At 40.2% G+C, this 23,121-nt stretch overlaps 1 protein-coding gene across 7 annotated transcripts in view; it reads right to left on the bottom strand.

The window, feature by feature from the left end:
- Positions 1-296: 296 nt before the first annotated feature.
- EPHB1 (EPH receptor B1) overlaps positions 297-23,121 on the bottom strand; it is a 380,977-nt gene continuing 358,152 nt past the window's right edge. For all 7 annotated transcript variants that reach the window (XM_089671247.1, XM_089671241.1, XM_089671245.1 and 4 more), the window contains one exon: positions 297-605. The gene's annotated coding sequence lies outside the window, so the exon portion shown is untranslated. The remainder of the gene's footprint in view (positions 606-23,121) is intronic.

The following is a 23,121-nucleotide window of genomic DNA, read 5'->3' as shown; positions in this document are numbered from 1 at the left end:
ATCTTCAGCTATCTGTTGTACAGCTTCTCCCCCTATCCTCTGCCTGAATGATTGCATAACTACAAGCAGTACAAATGAAAACAGAGCATATGGATTGATATCAAATAACTTGATTGTCCTCAGAAGAATGTTTATTTTTTAGTCTGTATAACCCCTTTAAAAAGTGGAAACATGTTTGTATACACCCTTTGTCTGACTAGCATAATGGTTTATGGTGCAGACAATAGCTCCATTCTCGCCTGCCTATTTCTATGAAGCAGGCAGGTGTCTTTCTCATCTGAAATGAAAACAAACAATGAGGATTTTGATTCATTTTTATTGAGTGCAATTTAGATTTTTCTTCTTTTTAATACAATGTTTTTCTTCTTTGAAATTACTGTTACAAACTCCAACATTTTGAACACAGGTGACAAATCAGAGAGGGGTAATTGTACAATGCAGGAACTTACAGAAATATACAGCTATGTAGTAGTCATGGAAGCTAAGGGGGGCTGGAGGGGAGAGAATAGGCGAAGAGGACCCATCGTCCACCTCATCTTCTCCGGGGGCAGATACATCCTTCTGCACTGTCACATGACATCTGATGGCGTCCACGGGGCTGCACTCTGCAAGGAAAGGGAATCACCAAATCAGACCGGTCACACATTTCATCAAACAGAGGGAGGTCTTCTAAATCTCGACCAAAGTACCAGTGCTCATTCTTTATGTTTTAATATATTTCTTTACCACTTCACTATCAGCCTGTAATAACCATTAATTACCAGGTCATATGTCAGTTTTCGGTCATGCAACACTGTACCCAAATTAATTTTGTATCATTTTTGAAACAGAGTTTCCTTCTGATGATATTTAATAACCACTATATTTTTACTAAACTGTTTACATTGTGTGATCACTGCGATTGGTAATCACAGCAATCACATGGTACAGAGCAGCTCAGATTGGCTCTGTACACTGTGGCTACGAATCGAGCTGTCCAACGACAGATCAGTTCAGTCATTAAAGTTGAATGCTAGGCTAAACCTTACTGGTCTTAAAAATGTTCCCCCTCCTAACACCTATGCCGACTATCCTGTGTAGAAAGATGCATATATGTACTTATTTTTGGCCCTCTCCAGTCTGGTCTTGTTATCCCCTGTGTCAGTCAGATGTGGCTGCAGGAGGGAGCGCTGACAACCAGTGGGCCATAGGAGATTATGGGTGATGTCACCACTCGCAGGCATGCCAGCCGTTGTTGGTGCTTTCTCTTCTCCCCTGCAGTCATTGCTAGCTGACACAGGGGAGATCATACGAACAGACAAGTGCAGGGTGAACATAGGAAAGTATGTATATCTTTCTTATACAGTTTAGTCAGCATAGGTGTTAGGAGGGAGGGGGTAGTTAGGTTAGGTTTAGTTAGGTTCAGCCTAGAATTCTACTTTAATGGGTACACTGGCCACCCAAGGGTAATTTTGCATTGCCATTTATAAAATAAACATCCATGACTTTGCCATCCATTAAAGAATGGTGGTAGATAAATATCCCCCTCAGGACAATGCAACAGGTTTGTTAAAGCCTCATGTTTATGGGCATTGTGCATTTGGAACGCCTGTAAAACACAGGTCAGCAAAATCCCATAGGCTTTAATTGAAAAGTACACATCAAAAGTACACAGACAACTCAGAAGCATTGCGTGACGTTTCTTTGGACGTAGCTTATCTTTTTGAGATGCACTTCAATTGCATGCAATGTAGGTCACATGCAGCCTTTTCTTATCAAGTACTATGGTTGTTATTCGAATAGAAAACACAGTGCCTGACAAGATGGCCTGTAGACATGAGCCCCCCCCCCCCCCCTGTAGCACGTACTTTTTCTTTACCCCCTCTCCTTGGGTATGCTGTATTAAAATAGGAAAAGTAATTGTCCCAATGAGAGAACTACCGAGAGAGGATACAGACGTTCCATGCAAATTCATATCTATGAGGTAATGCTTCCTATGCTAGAAAGGATCTGGGAATTACATGACCCTCATCTGTGAAACATTGAAAATGAACTGTCACTTCTGAGCAATGCAAGTTGTGAAATTTTCCAGTGTATGTTACTCAGAAATGTTTGTTTTTAGAGCTGCCAATTTCCACTTCAATACCTCCAATACAATCCAGGTGTCTTGCTTACTGTGTCAGTTTTAGGATATCCCCCTATGTACACACACAGACACACGCACATGTGTTTGAGCTTTGGGGTACATGTCCTAATGCAATAGGTTGCACACACTTATGTTCTGCAAATGTGTAAGTTATCCCCTTCACGCCAACGTCACACAAATATGCGGCCTCACAGAACTGGGCTTTTTTCCGTGGGGCTGCATATTTACGTACCTGACTTTGTGCTGGGAGCCCCAGGTCCTGTTCTAACGATCGGGACCCGGGACTCCCGATTCCAGGTGACATGATCGCTGTGATAGCCTCTGATTGGCTATCACAGTGATCAGTCACTGTACAGTCCGCCCCCCTTGTTTTTTTTTTCTCTCTGAATGGAGGAAAGAGATACATTGTATATATCTCTCTCTCCTTGCATAGATGGAAAAAACTGTTTGTTAAAAAAAAAGATAAATAAATATTAAAAAATAAAATAAAAAAATAAGGAAAAAATATCTAGATCAAAGTTTGATCTAGTTCAGTGCCAGGGTTATTGTTTAGGTCAAGGTCAGGGTCAAAGGTCAGGATTTTTTTTTTTTATAAAATGGCATCCGTGTCAGTGTGTTTTAGGTAAAAAAAAACAAAAAACAAAATGCGCGCTATTGTTCCTGGGCTGTACTGTGTACTGTCACTGCTCAAACTCCCTCCAACCCGGTTCCCCCTCACTCAGCTACCCCCTCATCACCCCTCTCCCACGGCCCCACCACTGCTCTGACCTCCACTTCCACCCCACCCTACATTCCTCATACTGAAGCCCCCTCAACACTCCGCAGCTTTGACCTTACTACCATCGAGGAAGTCTCCAAGGTCCTCTCTGATGCCCGCCTCACCACCTGCCCCCTCGACCCTATCCCCTCACAACTCCTACATCCTCCTTCCCCCTTCATCCTATGCTCCCTCACCCACATCTTTAATCTCTCCCTCTCCTCCGGCACTTTCCCCTCCCCTCTGAAGCATGCACACATCACCCCCATACTTAAAAAGCCCTCCCTGGACCCCAATGACCCGAACAACCTCAGACCCATCTCCCTGCTCCCATTCACATCCAAACTCCTCGAGCGCCTAGTCTACACCCACCTAAGCTCTCACCTCAACGACAACAACCTCCTCGATCCCCTACAGTCCGGCTTCCGTCCCCTACACTCCACCGAAACTGCCTTACTCAAACTCTCCAACAACCTGCTAATCGCCAAAGCTAATGGCCACTATTCAGTGCTCCTACTCCTTGACGTCTCCACAGCCTTCAACACAGTCGACCACCCCCTCCTCCTCAAAAAACTACACTCCCTCGGCCTCAGAGATTCTGCTCTCTCCTGGCTCTCATCCTACTTGTCACAACGCTCTTTCAGCATTACCTATAATGCTGTCACCTCCCCCTCACTCCCCCTCTCTGTTGGGGTCTCTCAAGGCTCCATCCTCGGGCCCCTTCTCTTCTCCATCTACACCTCCTCCCTTGGCCAACTCATACACTCTCACGGCTTCAACTACCACCTATATGCCGACGACACACAAATCTATCTCTCATCGCCCCACCTCACCCCCTCAGTCTCCGCCCGAATCACACACCTACTGAGCGACATATCAGACTGGATGTTGCTCCACTTCCTTACACTGAACCTCTCCAAAACCGAGTTTCTTGTCTTCCCTCCAGCCCGGACCCCACCCCCCCACTGACTTCTCCATCATGTCCAACAACGCCACCATCAAACCCGCCCTGCAGGCCAGAGTATTTGGTGTCATTCTGGACTCCAACCTATCCTTCCAGCCCCAAGTCCAATCGTTAATAAACTCATGCAGACTCCACCTCCGCAACATCGCCAAAATACGCACGTTCCTAACCCCAGAAACCACTAAACAGCTCATCCACTCCCTCATCATATCACGCCTCGACTACTGCAACTCCCTCCTCACTGGCCTGCCTCGCCGCTGGCTATCCCCGCTTCAGTCGATCCTGAATACGGCTGCCAGACTCATTCACCTTTCCAACCGCTCCGTTTCTGCCACCCCCCTCTGCCAATCCCTCCACTGGCTTCCGATTGTGCAACGGATCAAATTCAAAATCCTAACACTGACATACAAAGCCGTCCACCATACTGCCTCGAACTACATCACCGACCTAATATCCAAGTACCACCCAGCACGCACACTCCGCTCCTCACAAGACCTCCTGTTCTCTAGTTCCCTGGTCTCCTCCCATGCCCGCCTCCAGGACTTCTCCAGGGTGTCACCCATCCTCTGGAACTCCCTGCCCAAACCCATCAGATTATCACCTACTCTCCTCTCCTTTAGACGCACCCTGAAAACCCACCTCTTCAGGGAAGCCTACCCCACCCCCTGCTAACTTGCCGACCTCCTCCACTCTTCCTACCACTCCATCCTCCACAGCTTTCTCCTCCTGTGCCACCATCCCCTCCCTCCTAGATTGTAAGCTCGAAAGAGCAGGGTCCTCGATCCCATCATGTTTTGCATTGTATTGTTATTGTTCTGTCACATGTTCTGTCCCCCTTTGTAATGTACAGCGCTGAGCGAACTATTGGCGCTTTATAAATACTGTATAATAATAATAATATATGGTATCACTGCGATCGTCAAGAGCTGGAAAATGTATTTTGGGTTGTTCTTTGGTGGTAGGTTATAGAAGTAACAGGAAACACACAGCTAAATTAAAAAAAAAATGTTTTTTTTTACTATTTTGGGCCAGTTTTCCTTTGATAATAAAAAAAGTCAGGAGATATCTGTTACCCTTTACCAACAAATTAAAGCCCAGTTTGACCTGACAAAAACAAGATATAATTCACCTGAATGTAAAAAGCAGTTGTGATGATATGTACAGTTTTACTAACACATGTAAAAGTTGCAAAATTGTGCTTAGGCATTAAGATTTGTCTTACCCTTAGGCGTGAAGGGGCTAAAGTGGAACTAAAGCTAAAAACGTGCAAACAGGCAGGGTCCTTATTACAGAAGAGGCATGCAATCTCTGATCAAAATGGAAGAGGAACCCAGGGAGAAGGTACCAGTTCCAGTGCCAATGCTATGATTGTAATTTCATTGATGATGTAAAAAATGTGTGGCTGGTGACAGTTAAGAAAAAGGCTGCCACATGCCTGCTGTGCCTCATAGTAAATCTGATCAATGTCCCTTGTCTGGAACCCCTCCCTTCTCTGTTAAATAGAACTATAATGATGACATTTCACTTGAAGAGATGCTGAATCTGAAATCAGAAATTGTCATAATGTTCTTCTGAGCTGTATTATATCAACTTGGTTTAACATGGAAAGTGCCTGGAAAGCATCCACGTTAGGTATGTTGGTATATGTGTCAAATAACACAGCAAATCACAAAGTAAATACAGTTGCCAGTTATATCAGTGCAGCATCATCAGTGCCTCCTCATCAATGCCCACCAGTGCTGCCTCATCAGTGCCACCTCATCAGTGCAGCCCATCAGTGCCAATTAGTGCTGCCTATCCTTGCCACCTCATCATTGCCAATCAGTGCTGCCTATCAGTGCTGCCTATCAGTGCAGCCTCATCAACGCAAAACTGTGAAAGAGAAAAATTACCTGTTTGCAAAATGTTATAATAGTAACTAAGAAAAACTTTTTTTTTCAAATGTTTTGCTCTTTTTTTGTTTATAGTGCAAAAATAAAAAAAACACCAGTGGTGATTAAATACCACCAAAAGAAAGCTTTATTTGTGTTAAAAAAATGATAAAAATTTCATATGGGTACAGTGTTGCATGCACAATTGTCATTCAATGACCAACAGCACTGAAAACTGAAAATTGGCCTGGGTAGGAAGGGGGTAAAAGTGCCCGGTAGGCAAGTGGTTAAATTCGATCAGGCAAGCCTTCAGTTCCACCTCATGTTACTTAAGAAAATAATTTTCTTTCTTTGGAGGTCACAGCTCATGCTCATTTATTTTTTGATTATATTACTCGCATGACTCTCCCTTCATTGATTAGAAATTTATCCAAAAATTTCCAACATGCCCGAACACTCAAATTCTATGGCATCATGAAAACCGGCCGATGCTGTGGTCCCCTAATGGTGCGAAATTTGAACAAAAATTCTAGTTACGATATTCAAAATAAAAATTAGCTCGGAATTTGACCCATGTATGGCCTGCATACGTTTCTCTTCACCTATAAAGAAAATTTTATACTTACTGCTGCCAGGTGTGTCTGGCTCTAAGGAGATATATTTAATACTGTGATAGACACAAAACTGTGTATCCTGAATGGTATTATGGTAATTACTGTGAAATTAGTTTATATTTATATATCTACGCAGTGGTATGCATGCACATCAGGAGAAGAGAGAAGAAGGGAGGTGGTTGGGGAAGACTATCCTCGGATTTATAGTGTGATAATTCCGGAATACATATCTTCACAATGGGGACAGTGACAGACAGGAAATGTTAGCGTTGTATTGCGTAAGTCAATTTTCCTGTTCACATCCTGACCTGACATTCCACAGAATCATGATCTACCTTGTCATACAGTTCTGAAATCACAGAAAACAGATAACCAAAGACCGAAGAGGTAATGGAAAGACATAAAATAATACTACAATAATCAAACAGTACAAATGTATGTAACGTATTGTGGCCTCTTAGGGCACTTAAGTAGGGAGAGAACCTCTCACCCTACTCAAGTATCTTCTAAGCTGAAGTGACAGCTCTGTCATACCAATAAGGTAGCAGCCCATATCTGCAAAGAGTGATCAACACCATCATTCACCCATGGAACCACCTAATAGATATCGCAAACCTTTTTACTGGTCCAGCGCAGTCTCTAGCTCAAACTAATCTTAGGACAAGCACTGATAAGAAAATAGGTGTACCTGCAGTTCAGTTCAGGCACTTGGTCTTCTTGGAGACTGTTGACTTCTTGACTAAAACTGAGGCTGGAGACTTCTTGGAGACTGTTGACTATGGCATACTACATACTACAGTGTTAACAACCTTGTGTCAACCTAAATGGGTTCCTGTATATGTTTGTGAAAATGCAGGTCATAAAGAGGCCTTCTGAAGGTCACATGCACCTGTCAATATATGTTTAAATTGATGCTAAAGCCATTTTTTGTAAAATGAGATGCTGATAGCAGGACTTGCATGCTCTTAATATTTCTTTTCACCTCCTGCTCGCTCCTCAAACTGTCCATGGCTGCACTGCTCGACTTCTTGAATTTGGTTCCCCCCTGTACCTGGCAGAACCTATAGAGTCCTGCTACAGTCTCACCTTTGTGCATGCTCTCATTTTGAACTACCAGCTTATTTGCAGCTGCTCCCAGAACCACACACAGGCAGAACAAGAGACACAGAATCAAAGCCAAAACTAGGGAGCCGCTGTCAATCACCACTGTGTAGGAGAGACGTAGCTTTGGTTTGGTGTCTCGGGCTGCCTGTGTGTGTGGCTGCATGTAAGCTTGTAGTTCAAAATGGGACAGCACAAAAAGTGATTCTGTGGTCCTGAAAAGTGGTCCTGCCAAGCACAGGGGGCACCTACATACAGGACAGTACAGCTTGGAGCAGTATGAGAAGCAAACACAGAGGATAAAACAATTGGCTATAATATTGTTAGCGATAATATTACTTTACCTCCACCACCTCCAGGCCCCTTTAAAAGCTTTTAAATGCCATGAGGCAGAGGTGGTCATTTGGGTCATGTGAGCGCTGTAATTGGCTGTCACAGAAATCACATGATTGGAAAGCCCCCGATAGCTAGTATGCTTCGGAAGCTTTCCAGCCCCCACTGGTGTCCGTGCTAGGAGCACACAGGGTGCGTGCTCTCAGCACACAGAGTTGTTGTCCAACTGCCAAGAGGCCGCATATATGTTCCACATCAGCGAGAAAGATGTAATATTGGCTATAATTTTACTTTAATGATCTCAAGCATGTCTCAAATTGATGCCATCGACACAAGCGTAAATCCCGTCTTTACAGGTCCTAAATATAACTGCTCTTATTCTGTTTTGGGCACATATTGGACAGTCTGTTATAAAATAGATTGAAAATGTGTTTATTGTTTTAATGTGTTGATTTTAAGATAATATCTATTGATCTTTCCAGGTTTTTCTTGTTATAGGATAGCAACTTTATCCCAAAAGTGGTCCTGCACTGTCACTTTTGCTAGTGACTATAAGTGGCCATGCCACAGCTTATTATGCAGGCATAGTCTACAATATTGCCACTAAAAGGCAATTGGTCCATTGCAATAATGTGCTGCCCACGCCAAAGCATGTACATGTAGACAGAAGGTGACTGAAAGAGCTCCGTAGCACTGAATAAAAGAGATGAAAATTGTATTTTCAAAAAAAGCTTTAGCAAATTAAATTTCATTCATAAAAATTGAGTCCAGCTAAGAACCCCTGTATGGGGTCAGAGCAGTACTTGCATCCTGCAGCATTTCCTGCGCTGCCAGGCTGGTCATTCACTGTAAGCCAACCCTTCACCCTCTTCCTTGGGGAAAACCCTGTCCATCCCTACCAGCACTGCAGAGACTCAAGGATGTAAAGGTTTGTACAGGTGTACTTTGTAGCACATTGAATGCTTACATTTGTTTTAAACTATACTTACTGGAACATTCAACTGTTATGAAGAGTTTTAAATTCAAAACTGACCCAGTGCTAAAATTTTGGACTATTGCTATGGACAAACCATGTGTCAACTATGCACTAGTATTTCTGATTCATTTGGTAATTTCTTGAAGAAGTGAATTTTGTGTTAATTACTGTTCTATGAATGTATTTCAAATGTCAAATCAATATTTATTGATAATGGGGGCTGCCACCATACCACCACAAAGCATCAAAAGCAAGACTTGCGAACTGAAGATAACTCTCAGTATGTTGCCGATAGTAGCTAATCCACATTGCGATTTGCTGATTCAAATGCTGATTGGTTCACAATGCACACTCTTTCGATAAACTGATAGGCTTCAATGGTTCCCTAATAGCAAGATGTTTGCAGATCAATGTATTTCTTTGAGGTATGTGTTTATCTGCACATAAATGCATGAAAAGACTTTAAAAAATCCATCTTCTTTTAGTTATCTCACACATATTTGAACCTGTTTCAAAAGAGCCATATCCTTTCCTTATAAACAGTGGCTGGTGTGCACCACACTGAACCTGCAGACTTGTAATAACGGACCGGCAGACACATCCCCTTAATTATGGTATACCCAGCTGAGGAGGTTAACCTTCATTCATGCAGCATAAAAGTCACACTGAACTCATGTTCAGTTCTCTTGACAACTGAACGTTTAGTTTTGCTACTTGACTCACTTCCTGGGGAACTGTGATATTTCCATTATTAAACAGGGATGAACATAGCCTTTAATTGCCACACAAAATGTGCAGATAGCAGAGCTTATACAGAATGATGCACCGCTCATAGGAATACATACATTCCTCAAGAACCAGATGGAGAATGAAATCAGCCCACAGAGTATGCATACAGAATAAGGACAAATTGCAGGTTTAGGGTTTGCAGTAGACACTTAGAAGACAACCTATTCAGAGCAGCTGAAGAATGTGAAAACCGATCATAAATATTGCAGTGAGGAAATGGATCTAAGTGCAGTACTTCCTCAAAATGTGTAATAGTTCAAGCTAAAATTTGCAAGGACTAGTGTACATACTGGCACCAATGCTAATAAGGGGAATATATTGGCCAACATTCCTGAATCTGAGGTTATGACCAGACAATGCCTGACTCAAAAAGCATTCGTTAGATTCTATCCCACCATTGATGGACCCACTATGCCTAGGTCCCCACATATATCTTAATGCTGTCAAGCCTGCCAGTCACTGACCAGATTCTAAGCATTTCTACCATTCATGGATAAGTTCCAGGGAAATAGTGGAATACATATGTGATCATTTAGCAGTTGTTCCATATTTACCACAGCAGGAAAACAAGCCTTTCCCAATAGGGCTTTGGCTATTGGGAAAACTGCCCATGTATATGTATCACCAGACATGACAGAGTTGTAAAAGTTGTCATTTTGATCTAATGTGTGGTCATAAGATGTATAGAGACAGTAAAAGTGAACCTGCCATGTTTAATATAGTGAATATTAACATTACTGGTGCAGTACAGGCACAAGGTTTCTCTCAAATCAGTTCTTCTGTGCTCAGCCTTGGGCTCAGGCTGTATAGAGGGCCTCAGATTCTCTCAGATTAGTGCAACACCTCACCTAATGACATTCAAGTTGTAAATGCTAGAGCCTTTTCTTTAAATAAGGCTGTGAAATTTGACAGCTGAATGGCAGAAGGTTGGTTATGTTGTAGAGTCTAAGAATGCATTAACTGACTACATCATTAACACTGAAACCCAAATGACCTGAAGCTTCAAAGCTCCATCCAAGTCACGCCATGATTCTAACCATGTTGGGTGCTAGCTTCCCAAGGGCCGATCTTGCTCAACAGTCAGCTCTGAAAAGAAAAAATGGAAGCGCGTGCGGGAGGCCGCCTGGTTTACAAAGTATCAGAAAGGCTTCAGCTCTGCCTCCTCCTAGTCACAGAGGTCATCAACATTGCTATAGTTGAATCCACCCTTCTGTTAAATCTATATAAGCAAATACAGGTGAAACTCGAAAAATTAGAATACCGTGCAAAAGTTCATTTATTTCAGTAATGCAACTTAAAAGGTGAAACTAATATATGAGATAGACTCATTACATGCAAAGCAAGATAGTTCAAGCTGTGATTTGTCATAATTGTGATGATTATGGCTTACAGCTCATGAAAACCCCAAATCCACAATCTCAGAAAATTAGAATATTACATGCAATCCATAAAACAAGGATTGTACATAGAACAATATCAGACCTCTGAAAAGTATAAGCATGCATATGTACTCAATACTTGGTTTGGGCCCCATTTGCAGCAATTACTGCCTCAATGCGGCATGGCATGGAAGCTATCAGCCTGTGGCACTGCTCAGGTGTTATGGAAGACCAGGATGCTTCAATAGCGGCCTTCAGCTCTTCTGCATTGTTCAGGTCTCATGTCTCTCATCTTTCTCTTGGCAATGCCCCATAGATTCTCTATGGGGTTCAGGTCAGGCGAGTTTGCTGGCCAATCAAGCACAGTAATCCCACGGTCATTGAACCAGGGTTTGGTGCTTTTGGCAGAGAATCTATGGGGCATTGCCAAGAGAAAGATAAGAGACATGAGACCGAACAATGCAGAAGAGTTGAAGGCCGCTATTGAAGCATCCTGGTCTTCCATAACACCTGAGCAGTGCCACAGGCTGATAGCTGCCATGCCATGCCGCATTGAGGCAGTAATTGCTGCAAAAGGGGCCCAAACCAAGTATTGAGTACATATGCATGCTTATACTTTTCAGAGGTCTGATATTGTTCTATGTACAATCCTTGTTTTATTGATTGCATGTAATATTCTAATTTTCTGAGATTGTGGATTTGGGGTTTTCATGAGCTGTAAGCCATAATCATCACAATTATGACAAATCACGGCTTGAACTATCTTGCTTTGCATGTAATGAGTCTATCTCATATATTAGTTTCACCTTTTAAGTTGTATTACTGAAATAAATGAACTTTTGCACGATATTCTAATTTTTCGAGTTTCACCTGTACATACTGCACATATAAGACCAAATTCCCAATTTGCCATAACCATCCTTTTTTTCAGCCACGTAAGTGCAATTTTCAGCTCTCTTTGGCCATTATGGCTAAAAATAGGAGTTTTTATTAAACCAATTATAGCTTAATGAGTTTAGCCTTTAGTATTATGATTTTTTAGACCCTCCAAGATGACTCACTTTGTAAGGTCCAAAATAATCTGTTACTGAACTTCTCTCAGTGAACTCTTTCAGAGTATGCTCAGCTGTCAGGTGATTTAAGTCGGAAAGATAAATAGAAATATTTTGTACATTATGAAGTGGGGCATGGGTTAATTGTTAAATGCTATCCTACATAAAACAATTGGACAGAACACATGATACAGAGGATATAGAGGGAAAAACTGAAAATAATTACTGTAATACAAACATTTTAGTAATGAAATGTGCAAACATACATACTATATATTTACAGAAATATGTGGGAACACCTGTCACCAGTCTTGACAAACATCCAGAGTAACCTTATGTGAAACAATCATTTATAGGCAATTAAAACATAACAAAAAAGTCTGGTGCTTAAAGTGGTTCTAAAGGCTCAAGGTTTTTTTCCCTTCATGTATTCTATGTATGAAGGTAAAAAACCTTCTGTATGCAGCACTCCCCTCCCTCCCCAGTCTTTTCTTGAGCCCCCTCTGATCCAGCAACATTCATGACAGCCTGTTCTGTCTAGGGACTCTTTCTCCTCATTGGCTGGGAAAGCAGCAGGAGCCCATTGGCTCCCACTGCTGTCAATCTCACTCAGTGAGCCAATGGGGGGGTCTGAGCCTTGACTCTATGTGTCTTATGGTCGCACAGAGCAGTGACCCTGGGGGTGAGTTGCTTTCATTGGGGGCATTGCTCGAGGGGGAGAAGCCAGGTACACCAGCGGGGACCCGAAAAGAAGAGGATTGGGGCTGCTCTGTGTAAAATCACTGCACAGGGCAAGTAAGTATGACATGTTTGTTATTGTTTTTTTAAATGAAGCTTTGGTGTCACTTTAAGCCTCTTATACACGATGAGAATATCGGACTAATATCATATCAAAAACGAAGAGGTTACTAGAGTTACAAAAACTCTGATAAGACAGAATACAACAATGATGTATTGTATTGTTTTGCACTGTAATGGATTCATTTCTGAGCATTTGTGGTCTTGGCCACTCATTTTTTTTTACAGATGAATACTGTACTGATCACATAAATATCATTAATTCTATTATGTTACGAGAAATATTGTCATGCTTGTTCCTTCTGATAATTTTGCATGAAATGTCATTCACTCCATACCTATGCCACAATAGCCCCTAGAAGGGCAGGATATATATCAACCTTAGCTCATCATCATCATCAAAGAACTATTTGCTATATGATGTTTGATATAGTTTTCTGTAAGAATTTATAGGCATCCTTTCAACTCCTGAAATACGTAGTATAAAATGGACATACTGTAGGTCTGTTCACTATTTGTGGGTTTTGTAAACTTTATTTATGCATTTTTATTATTGATCTATATTCACTTTTATAATTTTTAAGTTGTACAAACATATACACAAAGTGGCAGCAAAAAGGCTGCTTTTTCTACAAACACTGGAAAATATTTAGAATATGTATTATTTGGTTTTAACATTATTTTTGTAAGTGGGTTTTTTAATTTGCTTTTAAAAGATAAGAGTAGGAGATTAAAAAAGAATTCAATTCCTATAAAAATCAGTGAAGACAAAGGAGCAAAAGATACATGTATAAAGCACAGAAGGTTATGTAACACCACTGAAGGGGGAGACTGCAAAAATACACTACATAAAAGATACAAGCAGGAAGAATGGGTGGGAAATTGCATGAACTGTTATTAGTAGAAATAATTTTTTCCACTAGAAATACAATCTTTGAATAGGAAATAAATGTTTTTGTAATTTGGCATACATTAACAGGCAGGCTCATCATCCGCAGTAAAGTGCTTGGTGATTATTCCTTGTTAAATGCTCATCCCAAGTCTTTGTACCATTAATGAAAACCCCATGATGAGCTGCTTACAGAGTACTACTTGGCTTTAGGTAAACACCATTCCATAGAAAATAACTACGTGTATACAAAATAATCAATTATTTTACCCCAACCTTACAGTATCTTTTAATTTTAGGCTGGGAAAGGGTTAGATCCTGCTGCCAAATTCATTTTTTTCTATTCTGTCTGTGACTTGTCGGTAAGATTTCCTATCACTTCCTTTCCTGGAAACTCATAGAGAAAATGTCTCCGAAGTGAGGCGAACAACTGTAACATTTTGGATTTGCAATCACTTTCTGTCCCACTGCCAGTGTTCACAGGACAAAGAGGGGAACACAAACAGTAATACAACTTTCAGGTTTAACCATTTCTCTATTCTGTTTTGGTTTTAGATTCATTTTAAAGCAGTATTAAACCCCAAAGCAAAAAATATATATCATATTGCAGTATACCAATTCCTAGATGTGATGGCTGCATTGGTTTTCTTTTTTTTTACGTTTTCTTTCTTTTATTTTTACCTGGTGATCCAGCCAGTAAGAAAGAACAAGTTGTCTTGCAGATATATGAATTACAGAGTTGAGACAAACTATTTAACACTGACAGGGGTGTTTACAAATGATCAGCTTTATTAATGCTAGTGTCCTTTCACACGGGCGTTCCATTTTTTTCATCAGTTCCGTCATGTTTTTTCAAGAAAATAAGGATCAATTCACATCAGTTTTTCATCAATTTACATCCGTTTTTCAGCCATTTTTCCTCAGTTTACATCCGTTTTTCAACAGTTTACATCCGTTTTTTTACATCCTTTACCAATGCAAAAACGGAGTGTATGTCCGTTTACATCCGTTTTGCATCTGTTTACATCCATTTTCATCCACTTACATCTGTTTAGATCTGTTTTTCATCTGTTTACATCCATTTCTCATCTGTTCTGCTTTTTTTTTTACGGAAGAAAAATAGGGTTTTCTTCCATTCAAAAAAACGTATGTTAACAGATGCGGACATTAACAAATGTAAACAGATGATCATCGGTTTACATCCGTTAGTCCACTGAAATACATGGGTGTCCGTTTTTCATCCATAAATGGGCAGATGAAAAACGGACATACAGAATGTCCGTGTGAAAGGGGCCTAAAACCTTTATCCCAACAAGAAATAAAAACAAATTTGATGTAGCTACTTATAAAATATTAGCTGGTGTTTGGCTTCAATTTGGTATTGTTTGTGTATTTAAATCTGCTAGTACATCCAACACTTCCTTCCCCCCAAAGGTGCCCTCTGTGCACGTTGATCCAGAGTAAGGGCACTCTAATACAGGAGGTGTGTTACTGGCCAGATCACCACAAAAAGCCTCTAAAAGTAAACTAATCCTGCCACTAGATATAATGATTGGTAAGATACAATATATAACATTTTTTAATTTGAATTTGTTATCGTTTTAAATTCCAGTGGTATGTGGAGGAGGTGTTTTATACCATCATTCAGCCACCACCTTTTACACTGATTTTCTTTACCAGCTTTCAAGATTTGTCATCTACCAAATTTTGTAGGCTAGAGTATTATGGATTTCAGCGGTCCCTAGACAAACTTGAAGGGATGAAGAAACGTGATGCTTGTATTCACTTTATATTTTATTCCAGCAACATATGTACTTTAATATGTATGAAATACCAATGCTTTATTTCATGCCGCTGGCTAAGAATTAGATTGTCTTAACATCAGTGTCCCTGAGAACTATTTTAAAATGCTAGCAAGCTAGGCTCTTTCTCAGCAAGACAAGTTGGGAAATGGTAAGGGAAAGGAAGGGTGGTTTAGTGCAAGGTAAGACAAATATTATAAGGGTTAGCGAAGAGTCACATCATTATCTGTTATTTCAAATGAGCTCAAGGGATATTCAATGTTTTAAACATCTGTCCCCTGAAATCCATGCCCCAGTAAAGGTCCCTGGTCTTCAGCACTGGACATATGTATTACAGAAAATATTTTGTGTTATACTCGGTTCATGTCATTATTATTGTATTCTAAGATAATGTTTATACTGACAATTAGCATTTAAAATGTGTTGATTTAATTTGCACATATTAAGTCACATAAGTCACATTTCACACCCTAACCCTCCGATCAATGTGAGCAATGAGTTTCATTATGAGACATCAGCAATATGGTATTTCCAAGAATTATTTTTCAAAGGTCAGCAAAAATGTCAGATGGCCAAACACAGATATTTCATTTTGGTTCTATGCCAGGTAGCTAAATCGGGCACTGGTACCATAGATCTACCAGGAACTCTGGATGTCCACTGCAGACAGGGACAAAGATATGTAAATTAAAGTGTCTACAACCCCACTCTGCTAATCCTCCACTGGCTTTTGATTGCCCAGGGTTTTAAATTCAAAATACTAACAACAACATACAAAGCTATTCACAACTCTGCACTGAGCTGCTACATCACCAACTTGACTCCAAATATCACCCAAACTGTCTTCTCCATTCCAATCATGATCTCCTGCTCTCAAGGTCCCTTGTCTCTCCTCCTACCAGGACTTAGACAGAGCCTCTCCCATCCTCTGGAACTCTCTACCTCAATCTGTCCAGCTATCCCCTACTCTGGCTGCCTTTAGCTAATCCCTTTAAACTCTTCTCTTCAGGGAAGCCTATCACTCCTCCAATTAAACATTTATCACTACCATCAGTTCATCCCCCACAGTTATAACCTTTTATACCACTTGCCCCACCCTATTAGATTATAAACTCTCATGAGCAGAGCACTCTTAATCCTCTTGTGTTTTATTGTATTGTACTGTAACTGTACTGTCTCCCTTCATATTGTAAAGTGCTGCGCAAACTGTTGGGCTATATAAATCCTGAATAATAATAATAATAATAATGTGGGTGAATTCATTTTTTCAGCACCATTGGCATAGTATAGGATAGTAGCATACATTCTGTTCTTAAACTATTGAAGGGTGGGTTATGGGTATTCTACAGCAAAGGTTGGGGTTAGGTACTAAAGTCCATAAAAGATATAAGAGGACAGATGGTAATTATTCTTGCTACCATTCACTCAAAAATGAATGGATTTGGATTTTCAGGCATGTAACTATGTAACTAGGACACAAGAACAATGTTAAGTGGGAAAGATTCACAACCAACCCAATTGGTTCGGAACACCCCTGTGTATATTTTTAAGGAGGGCCTACTCTCAACATCTCTGTTGCCAGAAAATTGCTTAGACCAGCTTTTTTCAACTAGGCTGCCTAAGCACTCTGGTGTGCCTTCAGGTTTTTTCAGGGGTGCCTTGGCAAAATGTCTAAAAATTACCCAAAAGTTTTATACAAGCCAGCGTGTGGATCAAGCCTGCCATTTACTTATACTAAGCCACAGATTTTAATTGTGCACCATTACAACCTTCCAGTCGCTGGCATCCTAACAGCCAGTGATGTCATTGGTTGATAAGAAGGATGTCGGACACCTGCACAACATCCTTGTTTGAACCTCTCCTGCCCCTCTCCATCAGCTCTGTGGTCACATGAGTTGAATGAGGTGAGGGAATTTGCAATACTAGTCATTACCAGCGTGCAAAAATGGATTTGCTTTGGAAGAATAAATCAGTTCTAACGTTGGGTGCCCTACATGTGTGAATGTTGCTATGTTATGTAAAATTATTAATTTTGTTTTTTTTTACATTTTAGAATGGGGTGCCTTGATATGTGCAGAATTTTAAAGGGTGCCTTTAAAAAAAAAAGGTTGAGAAAAACTGGCCTAGACCATAGACCTAGGAGTTTTTTAACTATCTGAAATGTTCCTGGATTGGCCTACAATCATGCCATCGTTAGGCTGCAGACATGTTTCCTTTGGAGTGACAGATTGGTTTCCTAATTTCTAGTTGCCAGGAAACTGTGAAATGCCTAAACAACCAATCCTAAGTCTGTGATTTCAAACCAAGCATCAGAATGGGGAGTTCAAACCGAGCATCAGAATGGGGAAGAAAGGGGATTTAAGTGACTTTGAATGTGGCATATTTGTTGGTGCCAAAATGCCTTGTTGATGTCACAGCTCAGAGGAGAATGGGCAAACTGGTTGCTGCGACATTCAGATGGTAGGGTCAGAATTTGGCATAAATAACATGAAAGCATGGATCCATCCTGCTGGTGGTGGTGGTGTAATGGTGTGGGGGATATTTTCTTGGCACTAGCAAGCACTGTACCTAATATAATAGTCAGTGAGTGTACATTATTTACATGCAAGAGGCTGCAGTCCCTGCCAAGAAACCACAATTGTTGATGGGCTTGCTACAGAACTGCTTTTCTGTCCCATACATGAAACTTGAAAGCATCTCAGAAACAAGCTAAATGAACCTGAAACCATGATTCATTTGCCAATCAACACAAACCCAAGCCATGTTTAGCAATGAAAATATTATATATCATTCAAATGAAGGCTAGCCAGGTAACATTGTTGCCTTGATAGCCTTGCTAGCACACTCATTGATTTTACTTGCTTTGATTTGCTCTTTAACCATATTTCTACGATGATTACCACACCAAGATAGCTACCTATAAGAAAGCACCTCTATAAGCAGCGCGGACAAAATCCTCAAAGAATCTGTTACAAAGAATTAGGATGCTCAGTTAAAAGGTATCCTGACCTTCAACACGGCAAAGCCTTTAACACAACATCTCAATCCCGAGAGGTATTTTTAGCAACTTTTAATAACTATTCACCTTAAAAAAAAGACATGCATAGTCCTTATATATCTAATTTGCCAAGCAATAAAAGATTAATCTCCTCCTAAATTAGTTTCCCTTTTATTATGAATTAAGTGCAGCGCTCTTCAAAAGCTCATCATTTCTCGAGCTAAGGATTTATCTCCACAAGATTATCTTTCCAGGAGTGAGAGGAAGATTTACACCTCGTTCCATATTTCCAAGGCAATTACTTTTGAAAAACACTTCCACACAGATAATAATATGTATACATGGCTTGTGGAATTTAATCAGTTTACTGGTTACTGTCTGCAAGATGGGAGATCGGATCTTCCGCTAAAGGTAATCTATGCATCTAGTTGCAGAGGGAAAAAATACATTCAATTTTTGATATTCAGAGCCGCCAGTTTGGGGAATTCAGCTTTTGGGTACTGCATATAAAAGCCACATTCACTGTGTCTCAATGTATTGACGGCTGGAGACGCCAAGTGAAAATTATGTTTCCTATCAAAAGATTTCATTGTGAAAGTTGGAAATGATTTTTTTTTATTTTCTGGCAATAACGTTTAAATAAATGCGATTAACACAGGAGGAGGAGATAAAACGTCAGCTCTTTTCCACATTCATGTCATTTTCCCAGTTAAATCCGCAAGCCAGTAGCCTCTAGGCAGTAGATGGGCAACAATAATTCAGTTAAATCTGCAATGAATTTTCTGCTGAGGATTAACCAATGCTATTTAACTCCTTTATTGCCAGAGGGGAGGATTAGGCAAGTAAAAAAGTTGATGCAGGCCTGGGAAGGAAAGCAGGAAACTAGGAGAAGGCTAAAATAAAGCTGGCTTTAAAAATGACACTTGCAATATATTCTAAAGCCAATGAGAGAGCCCAGTAAATAGCTGGCCTCCATTATTTCTCCCATTACAGTTTTATATGTCATAATCCATAAATAGGCACACTCTACAGGACTTGGTAACAGAGATAATATTCAAAAGCATTGTTTATGCAGGTCAACATTTTGGTGAAGCGCAGCCTGTCTTTTTCAAGATACAGACCTGATATAACTATGTTTTTGAATATTATCTTTGTTGCCAAGTCTCATAGAGTGCACTTATTTATGGATCATGTTTGTGAATACTTTATATAGCCTGCATCTGTCCCATCACCCTTGTTAGAGGGGTGGTGGCCGCCTTTCTATTCTACAGTATCATACAATTTTAGGTCTTTCTGGAGGCTTTGAATAGACCAAAGGATGATCATGATCCCTATACAACTAGCAGTTAAAATCCAAGTGATCTTGCTGCATAGTAATGTTTTGAGTAGAGATGTGTGTATTAACCCATGGGTGTTAATATTTGCCTAAATATATCTGACACAATGTAGTGCTCCTTAATAGTCCCAATCACCTATGTTATTATCCAATGTTAGATAAATGAATCAAAAGTGATACAAAAACGTCTCTTTAGAATCTTCTTCAAATCATATATAAGACTAGGTTCACACTAGCCCATGCTCTGAAAAGCAGTCTTGCTGCCTCCTAAATGCCTGTTTTTGTTTTCCTTTTTTTGCAGAGCAATTTACAATGGGACTACTATACCACAAATGCAAGCCATGTGTTTGACTTGTGGTCAAGACAAGCCCTTATTGACTTGAATGGCCGAGTACAACAGGCAGTGCTGCCTGTCTGTAAACTTTTATAAATTTGAACAGGCCAAAACACAAACTATCACACCATGGCATGTAACCAGCTTCCTTTGGTTTTATTTTAGATTTTAAGTGGGTAATTGGGGGCAGTTTTTTCTGCTCCTGAATGGGTGTTTCAAAGAGGCCTAAGGTTTGTGTAAAAACACCAAAGTGACTTGATCTTGGATGACCAAAGTGTTTTTGTAATCTTCACTTCCCCTATAGTTGTGAGTCCCTCCATCCAAAATGGAAAACTCAGCCATCAGTTTACTAGCCTCTGTAATTATAGAAAGTCTAGGGCTCTTATTTATGAAACTCCTAGGGATTACAATCTCTTTTTTTCTTCAATACTTTCCAACCTATATCCAGAGGTCTCCTCTCCTGCTACAATCTCCATCACTTTCAACTGTATGTCTCTTGATCATACACATCATCATCAATAGATATTGGTAAATCCCACAAGTTTAATAAGAGTAGTAATAAGAAATCATTGCACTCACATAAAATTTGGGTATACAACCACAGCCACTATATAGAATACTTGTCTATACACAAGCATATGCCTCATTCCATCTACAACTTTCCCCTACAATGCTCCCCATTGCACTAGTGAAGCCCTCCATGCTTACCCAGGCTAGGCATGCCACTCACATCACATAGCTCTGCCCCGATGCATTTCATCCCAGTGAACTTTTTTTTAAGTTTTTGTCTAAGTAGAGATGTGTGTTTTAAATGCATGGTCAGGAGGTTCTTGAGCAACGGTGTTCTTACAAACCCGAAATGTTGGGTTTTTCCTCCTCCTCTCTTTTTTCACCAGTGTCTGGCTCTGCTTTTCCTCTCATTTTTCCATTCTGGGTACTGGATTTCTGTATATATTTCTGAACATAAGCTGCCATATATCACTTTACCTATATACAAGTATGATTTTTTTTGTTGGTTAAATATTGCAATTAACAGTTGAGCATTTACTAATGTTGTGCTATGCTTGATGTCATATGACATACTTGGATATTTGTACTTTTTGCGTAATTGTACATATATTCCTAATACAACTTTATTACAAAAGTATTTATGTTATGTAGTGGGTTTACTCCATATGGTGTATATTGAAAATATTATACTAGCAGATTGATACATTGTGGAGGGTTTTGTGCACCCTTAAATAGAATTTATTGTTTTTTGTTAAATAGTGTAGATAATAGTGGTGATCTTTATTGCGAACTACATATGCCTGCCACTCACATCACCAAGCTCCCCCCCAATGCCTTCCATCCTAGTGCATATTTGTAAAATTTTTGTCTAAGTAGAGATGTGTGTATTAAGCCATGGGAGTTAATATTTGGCTACTCACTGCTTCTTGCTGTAGTTCATATATTTCTCTTTTAGAAAAATCATACTTTTAGTGAAAAATTGTAACAAACAAATTTAACCTTTAATGTAGATATACATCTTGGGCGGGATTTACACTTAGCACTATGGTACATGCTTTTACCATGCCTAACTGCAATGCACATGATATTACCTTTTGATGCAGCACTATTCATTTTAAATGTAAACACACTGTGCCAAGACATCTTTCCATCCTCAATGTATCTGCTTTTCTGAACACTACAATACACAGTAGATTGCTTTTCAGAGGCACATCAGTTTAGATGCAAGGCTATTTTAGTGTAACGATCAATTCAATGTGTCCTTTGTGGTGCTGGCCCTTGCTTTAGTTGAAATCTTTCCCCACTGCCCCCCGTAACCTTTCGGTGCAGCAGGGCTTAATACAGCCGAGAGACCTATCATAAGCACTGATCAAGACTACCAACTATGCACCCCTGCTTCACCTACCTCTGCATTCACAGAAGCTGTACTATCTCTCTCATGAATGAAAAGCTATTTATGAATGAGGGATGGGCAAATGAATAAAAGTTCTGCCTCCTCCATTCATAGAGAGCTTTTCATTCATAGAAGCTATAGTACAGCCTCTCTGAATGAAGGAATTGGATGGAAAGAACAGGCATAGTCGACACTCTTCAAGGGTGCAAATGACAGGTCACTCGGCTCTATTAACCCGTCACACTGGAGTGGAGAGAAATCAGAGAAGGAAAACTTAGATTAAACCAGGAGCCAGCAGCATAAGGGACACATCTGACTGATAATAAGAAATGTCCCTTGTGCTGATGTTATTCTTTTTGTTTTATTTTTTACTAAACTTAGGCTTTAATTACTATAAGCCATTCTTAAGAAAATGATTCTGTCACTAGTATGAGTAAACATTAAAACAAACAAATGGGCCAAACAGTAGGTGAAAAAAGGGCCTGCATATGGTCCTCCAGAATGCATAAGAGACAATTCAACTACAGTTTGCTCTCTTTTCTTACCTACTTCCAAGAAGAAATATGAGCATAGAACATATATTTTATTGTTTATTACTGCAAATGTATTTATTTATGAAACAAGGCATGTAACCTGCATACTGGGTATGTTTACAGGGTGATACTATGGTGAGAATTGGTCCAAGCACAAATATCAAGTGAGGTTAAGAAAAAAAAAGAAAGCTGACTGCACTTTGCTCATAAGATATGAGAGATGCACTGACACTTGAGTGTTTCTTGCTCTACATTACGTTGGCCCCCTCCTCTCCAGTGTGTTACGCAATCACTGTAAAGGGTATAAGCAGCACTCGACTGAAGTGGTCTGCATGGAGACAGTGCTACACAGGCTCAGGTCATCATTGCACTGACAATTCGAATGATTATGCATCTGCCACATGGAACTAGTCATTTACTGACAGATGATCATACTATCAGAGTCCACATCCCACTATCTTCTGTCTGGGATTTGAAAAGAAATTATGTTGCTCCTCCATTTAACTTGCACTTAAAGTGGTTGTAAACCTCTGACATGAAATATGAACAAAGCATATTCCTCTATAG

The sequence above is a fragment of the Staurois parvus genome, unplaced genomic scaffold, assembly GCF_062004578.1.
Source record: "Staurois parvus isolate SC_StPar_1 unplaced genomic scaffold, SC_StPar_1.0 ptg000102l, whole genome shotgun sequence".
Lineage (NCBI taxonomy): Eukaryota > Metazoa > Chordata > Amphibia > Anura > Ranidae > Staurois > Staurois parvus.
The sequence above is the reverse complement of the archived record's forward strand: the minus strand, read 5'-3'. Positions and strand labels throughout refer to the sequence as shown.